Source organism: Pteropus alecto, unplaced genomic scaffold, assembly GCF_000325575.1.
Source record: "Pteropus alecto unplaced genomic scaffold, ASM32557v1 scaffold76, whole genome shotgun sequence".
NCBI classification, from domain to species: Eukaryota; Metazoa; Chordata; class Mammalia; order Chiroptera; family Pteropodidae; genus Pteropus; species Pteropus alecto.
In genome coordinates this window covers 25,984,623-25,991,498 of record NW_006443138.1, presented here as the reverse complement: position 1 = coordinate 25,991,498, position 6,876 = coordinate 25,984,623, and the positions used below count along the sequence as shown (strand labels likewise).

The following is a 6,876-nucleotide window of genomic DNA, read 5'->3' as shown; positions in this document are numbered from 1 at the left end:
CAGAAGCTAGGAGACAGGCATAGAATAGTCCTTTCGCTGGCACCTTCAGAGGGAGCATGGCCTTGCCCACGCCTTGGTTTCAAGCCTTCAGAACTGTGAGACAATAAATTTCTGTTGTTTTAGGCCACCCAGTCTGTTACTTTGTTATAGCAGCCCTAGGAATACAGTCAGCAAGCATGCTTTCTATCAAACATACAACTAAAGTACGAACACCTGGCCCCAGCATGAATAGAAATACAAAGGGCCTTGTAACCCCAAGACGGTACTTGGTTAGCAGATGGTTATCTCTCTGATGCCCCAAATGTAGCTACATTAATATTCTTCACCATCTAAATAAACATATGATTTTAAATTGTAGCAAACTCATAGAACCCCAAGAATATGTCTGTGGACCCGGTTTTGAAAACCCAGGTGTTAGAAATAAGAAAAGCAACTCATGTGGTTCTCAGTTCAAATCTTGTCTCTGCCACTTGGCAGCTGTTTGACCCTGGTCACCTTGCGTAATCTCTCTGAGTTTGTTCTGCACCTGTAGAGTGGAAGGGATACCTGTCTCCCCTGGGGATTGTGAATTGGGAACTAGAGGTGATGAAAACCTGCATCAAGCAGGTGTTTAGGAATCGACTGAGGCAGGGAGGCTGGGGTGAAGGGAAGAACTAAACAAGTAATGCTTGAAAGGATTTATCTAGAGTCAGATGGATCCTGGCCGGGTAGACAGACCAGATCCGACTCCTGGTTTGAACACTGCCTGAGAGGTTTTCATCCAAATGGTTTTTCACGTCAGATGAAACATTGCATATTCCTTCGCTTAGCGGGGCAAAAGAAAGCATTTGGTTCAGCCATGAGCCTTGTATTCTTAAGAAGGCACAGAGGCCCCAGAGACAAAGTATCTTGCCTAGGTCAGGCGATCTTGTCAGTTGGGCTATTTTTTTTTTTTATTTATTTAATAGGACAACCAAAAACAGACAAACAAAAAAATTGTGTTGGGTTTTATTTTTAAAATAACAGCTTTATCAAAATATAATTCACATAGAGTACACTTCATCCATTTCAAAGTGTACAATTTAATGATTCTTTGTATATTCACAGAGTTGTACAGTCACCACCACAATCAATTTTAGAACACTTTTATCACCCCAAAAAGAAACTCTGTTCCCATTAGCAGTCACTTTTCATTTCCTTCCTCCCCAAACCCCAAGGCCAAGGCAGCCACTAATTTACTTTCTGTCTCTATGGATTCACCTGCTCTGAACATTTTCTGTAAATGGAATCAGACATAATGTGGTCTTTGTGTCTGGCTTTTTTTTTTTTTTTTAATCAGCCACATGTTTTCAAGGTTTATCCATGTTTAGCATATATCACTAATTCATTTCTTTTTATTGCCAAATAATATTCCATTGTAGGGCTATATCACATTTTATTTATCTGTTCATCAGTTGATGGACATTTGAGTTGTTTCTGTTTTTTGGTTGTTATGATTAATGCTGCTTACATACTTGTGTACATGTTTTTGTGTAGACATATGTTTTCATTTCTCTTGGATATACCTAAGGGTAGAACTGCTGGGTCATAAGGTAGTTCTATGTTTAACCTTTTGAGGACCTGCCAGAGTGTTTTTCACAACAGCTGCACCATTTTATATTCCCACCAGCAGTTTATAAGGGTTCAGATTTCTCCATATCTCCAGCATCACTTCTTATTATCTGTCTTTTGATTATAGCCATCTGAATAGGTGTGAAGTGGTAAATTCATTGTGGTTTTGAGATGGTTTTTGAATTTTTTTTTTTTAATGAAAAGAGTTATATTCCTTATACAAGGAAATAGGTAAAATATTTTTAGCTGGTACGATTAATAATGTAAGTTCAAAATTAACTTCCATGTTTTAATGTATTCCTTTCTACTAGTCATTTATTGAAGGTGGTTATCCAAAACCAGGGGTGGATAGACTAATGTTGGAAGTTTGCATGGCTTGGCTTTGACTTAATTGCTGAAATTGCATAAGGACAGGCACCTGAGAGGTTCATGGTCCTCCCCACTGCAGAGCCCGGGGTTGGAAGGCTTTGTCATTGGCCAGCCTTTTAAGGGATGCAGTAAGTTTCTGCTTCTATGCCATCTTAGGTAAGTGGCCAGGGCACTTATTCATGATTCTACCAAGGCTTAGCTGCTGCTATGCAGATGTGGTAGTTATTCTAGTTGGGTACAGCCAGAACTGGCACTTTATGCCTATAAAGATAGAATCTATGGTTTCTTTACAGACAAGCTTTACAGGCTGCAAATTCAATCATAAAGAACAAAAAAACCTAACAAAATCCATAGCACTTGTGAGGCCAGAAACAAATTGGTTGAATAAATGAACAGCTTTGGCTTTGAGAGCCAGGCACCATTCTAGCATGGCAGCTTGGGCAAGGTACTTAAGCTCCCTAAGCTTGGGTGTCTGATCTGCAAAGCATAGATGTATAAGTGCCTCTGTTGCAGGAGTCTCAAAATGACACACAAGTGCTCGGCTCATGGGAGGCACTCAACAAATGTTAATTCTCTTTCCTTAGGTGGCTCTGCTATTAGTCTCAGATATTTTTCACTACAGGTTTAGTCCAGCTCCAAACATGGCAGGACACAGGGTCCGTTGTACTGCTTAGCTGATCTTTTCTTTACAGAGAAATAATGAGCTCTTGGCAAAAATTAAATATTGGTGGAAATGAATGTTGCAATTTGGTAGCTGCTGATTGACACATGTTTGTTAAACAGGTACTCAAATTTCAGGAAGCTTACCTAGAATAAAAGAAATCCTAAGAGCATTTTCACCCTTTTTGCCAGGTACTTATTTATAAAATCGTCTATGGAATGGCCCAGCTGAAAATTATTTATAAAACATTGACTTGTTTTGGCTCAAGAGTTCAAGTTAGCCTGCATAAAAATTTAAACTTCAGTGAACATAAAAGGGTTGGATTCTTTTTGGAACCTCTAGGCCTCAGAAAAAAATTTTTTTTAAGAAAAAGATGTTCTTTTGGTCACTAGGTCTTTTTTTAGACCCGCTAGGAAGTCATAGTAACAGGCTCCATGTCTGATTGGGTTCCATGGCAACAAAGGGTTGTGACTTTATTAGAGGAGAGTCGAGTGTGCCAAGAAAGATAAAAATCAGAGTATGGAAAATGTCCAACCAGATGAATGTATTTTTTGGATCATGTGCCCTGGAACGGAAAGGTTTCCTGAATTGGCATTATTCTCCATTATAAATTTGAATCCCACTGGGTTATCATTAGGTCATAGAGGTCAGTGATTATTTTCAAAAGATCTGTCTACATCTTGCTTTTTACTCATTCATTCATCCTTCTTTCTATGTTGGTAATTTTTTTTTTTAATCAAAAATAGTAATGGTAAGAATCTAACGAGATGATTCTGATTTCAAAGGTAGAAAAGAAATGTGGCACATTCTTTGTGAAACTGATTACAGCTGTAAATTGTGAGACCGTGTGGGAGGGCCAATTAGAGGCAATTATAACTTGATTGAACTCTCCCCAAATTAAAGCTTGCTGTGTGCTTTCCAAGCTGGATGTTTCATTTCCCATCCATGTTTCTCGTTTATAGGTTTAGAGATGCTGGTTCCAGGACGAGGTTGTAGAATCCCTCTAGGAGCTGTCCTTTTCTCTCCCCCAGCAGCAAGGTGCAGGCTGATGCTATAACGAAAAGTGGGTGATTTTTAGAGTTCTTTTGCTAAATGTTTTAATATTTGACCAAGATGGTGAGATCTGAAGATTTCAAATCATCCTCGCCTGATTATAAATGTTTGCGGCTGTATATACTTTTCTCTCATCAGATGTGCTGTTTTATATTTTTCCTCTTCCTAATACTGAAAGTGAAAGAATCCAGGGCCAGGTAGATTGGACAGCCTTATGGTGTCAGCCACCCTTTAAACCAGTGGCACGTTCTGACATGCCCACTGCGTTCAGACATCATTAGTCATTGACTTTTGGCCTCTTCGCGGTGAATCAGAAACTTCACAGATACCCATGATAAACATAATAACTAGTATCGGTTTAAGAGGAAAGAATTAGCTCACCCGGTTTTGGGTGTCCCAGCTATCAGTAATCAGCTGTTAAGTCCTTGGGAAAATTATTTAACTTCTTGGGCTTGCTTTCTTATCTCGAAAAGAAGAGTATGACCTAAATTGGTGTTTCTCAAACTTCCCTTTTTGTAATAATAACCTGAGGCACCAGTTTCATAGATTCTGATTCACTAGATCTGGGGTGGGGCTAGAGTGGCAGTAGCCTCATGTGATCTTACAGTCCGATGTTAAAGTAATGCCAGACTAGTTGAGCAGTTATCAAACTTTATTTGGCCATAAGAATGGAGTGGGGGTGGGAGGGAGAAAAAGGAGCTGTCTAATGCAGATCCCCAGGTTCTGCCCCTGAACCCTGTGTCCAGGCAGGTCTCAGGAATCAAGTGATTACAGCATAATTTGGAGCTCCCTTCCGGCCCCAGAGGTGGCTCACATATTGCCCCTGACCATCTCAAATGAGCCAAATGAGTTGCGTTGATGGAAGGGCCTGGAGGGTTCTGCTTATACCCACTGCTAGCTCCAGACTCCCTATCAGTGTTTTTAAAAAGTTATTTGTTTTAAAACCTTGGATTTGTGCAATACTGAACACCTTTGATCATAAAATTTTCTGCTCTGCGCTGTCTTTTTTCCTCTGGATAAGACATAGTGTTTGCTAAGCATAGTTACTTCTGGTGTGCAATGAGGCAGTACCAGTAGCGTAGGAATTACCTGGCCAGCTTGCTAAAAAATATAGAGATTGTACTCCCAGACCCAGTAAAAACTACCTTAAGTGTAAACACATGTTCAGGGAGATGCTTCAGTCGAGCTGCTTAGATTGTAGAAGAGACTGTAACACACACAGCAGGAGCCTTAGAGAAAAAAAGCTGACCTGAGATTCTAAGACTAGGGTTCCTAAAGTTTAATGATGAAATCATTAATTGCTGGAGCAAACACATTTTAATATAAATCTGCCCTGTAGAGTGTCTATTTGTGCCTCTTTTGTTCTTTTTCCTGCTTAACAAAGATTACATAGCAATGTTAAATGAAGAGTTTAGATCATCCACCTAAGCCTAAATTATGAAGGTTCACTTTTTTCCTGTTAACTAGATTAATGTAAAAAGTACAAGTCCGTAGGAAAAAGTCCCATAGCAATAAAGGGCATAAGGCAAAAAATATGAGGTCTCTCCTTCCAACTTGTCCTTATCCCTAGAGATAAGCGCTATTGTTACTTATACATCTTTACAGACATGTTTTCTGCACAAATGTATATATCCATTATTTCTTTAGGGAGTCTCTTATTGATAATTTAAGTTTCTTCTAGGGTGATGTTTTTCCCCATGTTTGTTTTGCTTTGTAATACTGTACTATTTTTGTATATCTTTTTCTGTAACCATTTATGGATAAATTTCTAAAAGCAAAATCGTTGGGTCAAGGGGATTGTGTCTTTTAAATAAAGATAGTTGGGAACAAATGTCCTTCCAAAGGGTCACGCCCATTTACTAGGGAAATCTTTTATTCTCAAAAGACTTTCCTGCCCCGATTGATTCTGGTACAGCAGGTAAGCAGCTAAATAACCACCCTTGTCTACTTAAACAAAACCCGAAACTCATTTCAGGGCTTCTGGTTGAAGAATTTGAGTATTTCATAAGGTAGAGAAAATGTAAAAGGATCTAAGGTGTTCAGAGGGTAAAGAGAATAGGGAAAGGCTTAGTAAAACAAGTAGAGCTCTGAATTTTTAAGGAGAGTGCTGTGTGTAACAAGGTCACTGAACCTGAACTGGGCTCTGAAGAGAGTAAGACAGCCCTGGAGCAAAATGTGATAGTGAGAAAATCATGCTCTACATTATGGTAAACTGTTTCCTGGATGTGACCTGCTCCTTTGGTAGATACTATAGGGCAGTTTTGAGTGAAGCATTATGGTGATGAGATGCTCTTCATTTTAAGCAACACCTCTAATGTGAGTCACAGGGTGTCTGTGTGTGTGATTCAAAGTAATGTTTAAATTGAAAGAATTATGTCTCAGTAGTTGCTCACTCAGACTTCGCCCATCTCCTGAGTGTCTTGGGGGTAGCTATACAAATCAGGAGCCAAGTGGCATGGGGATGTTGCTGGTTTAGTGGCGGATACCATCTAATCTGGCCATCTAGCTGCCTTCATTTTGCCTCCTACTGGCAACAGGATAGGAGAGGATCTTGTAGAACCAAAAAAATTGGTTGAGTCTATTCAGGTCTGGGGAGTTCAAGTCTATTAAAGGCAGAGAAGGAGTGGGAAAGTATCTTGTTAGTAGATGTCAGATCTTAAATGGTTGGCCTAGAGGGATGGCCAGGTATGTTGTAAGTTTATCCAGAGTCTAGAAAATCTGAAAGCAGCAAGAACCTCAGGTCAGAGCTAGGCACATTGAGCCAGAGAGGGTACTTCCTCAACACTTAGGGACCAAAGTGCTTTCTCAGACTGGTCATGCTTGAGCCACACCACATGTGGCCAGGTCGAAGACAGCCAGGAATAAAACAAGTTCCAAAGACTATAACTCTGGATCAAAAACCATTCTCTGTGTTTAGTCAAATGATTAAATGAGCCAGTTGAATAGAGAGCTTTGAGGCAGTTGTCAAGGAATCTTCCTCAACACTTAGGGACCAAAGTGCTTTCTCAGACTGGTCATGCTTGAGCCACACCACATGTGGCCAGGTCGAAGACAGCCAGGAATAAAACAAGTTCCAAAGACTATAACTCTGGATCAAAAACCATTCTCTGTGTTTAGTCAAATGATTAAATGAGCCAGTTGAATAGAGAGCTTTGAGGCAGTTGTCAAGGAATTTTATATTAGACACTTTATGTTTTTTTTTT

General features: G+C 39.7%; 1 protein-coding gene across 1 annotated transcript in view; it reads left to right on the top strand.

Moving 5' to 3' along the window:
- Window positions 1–6,876, top strand: part of TMCC3 (transmembrane and coiled-coil domain family 3) — a 113,052-nt gene that overhangs the window by 65,073 nt on the left and 41,103 nt on the right. The window lies entirely within an intron of this gene.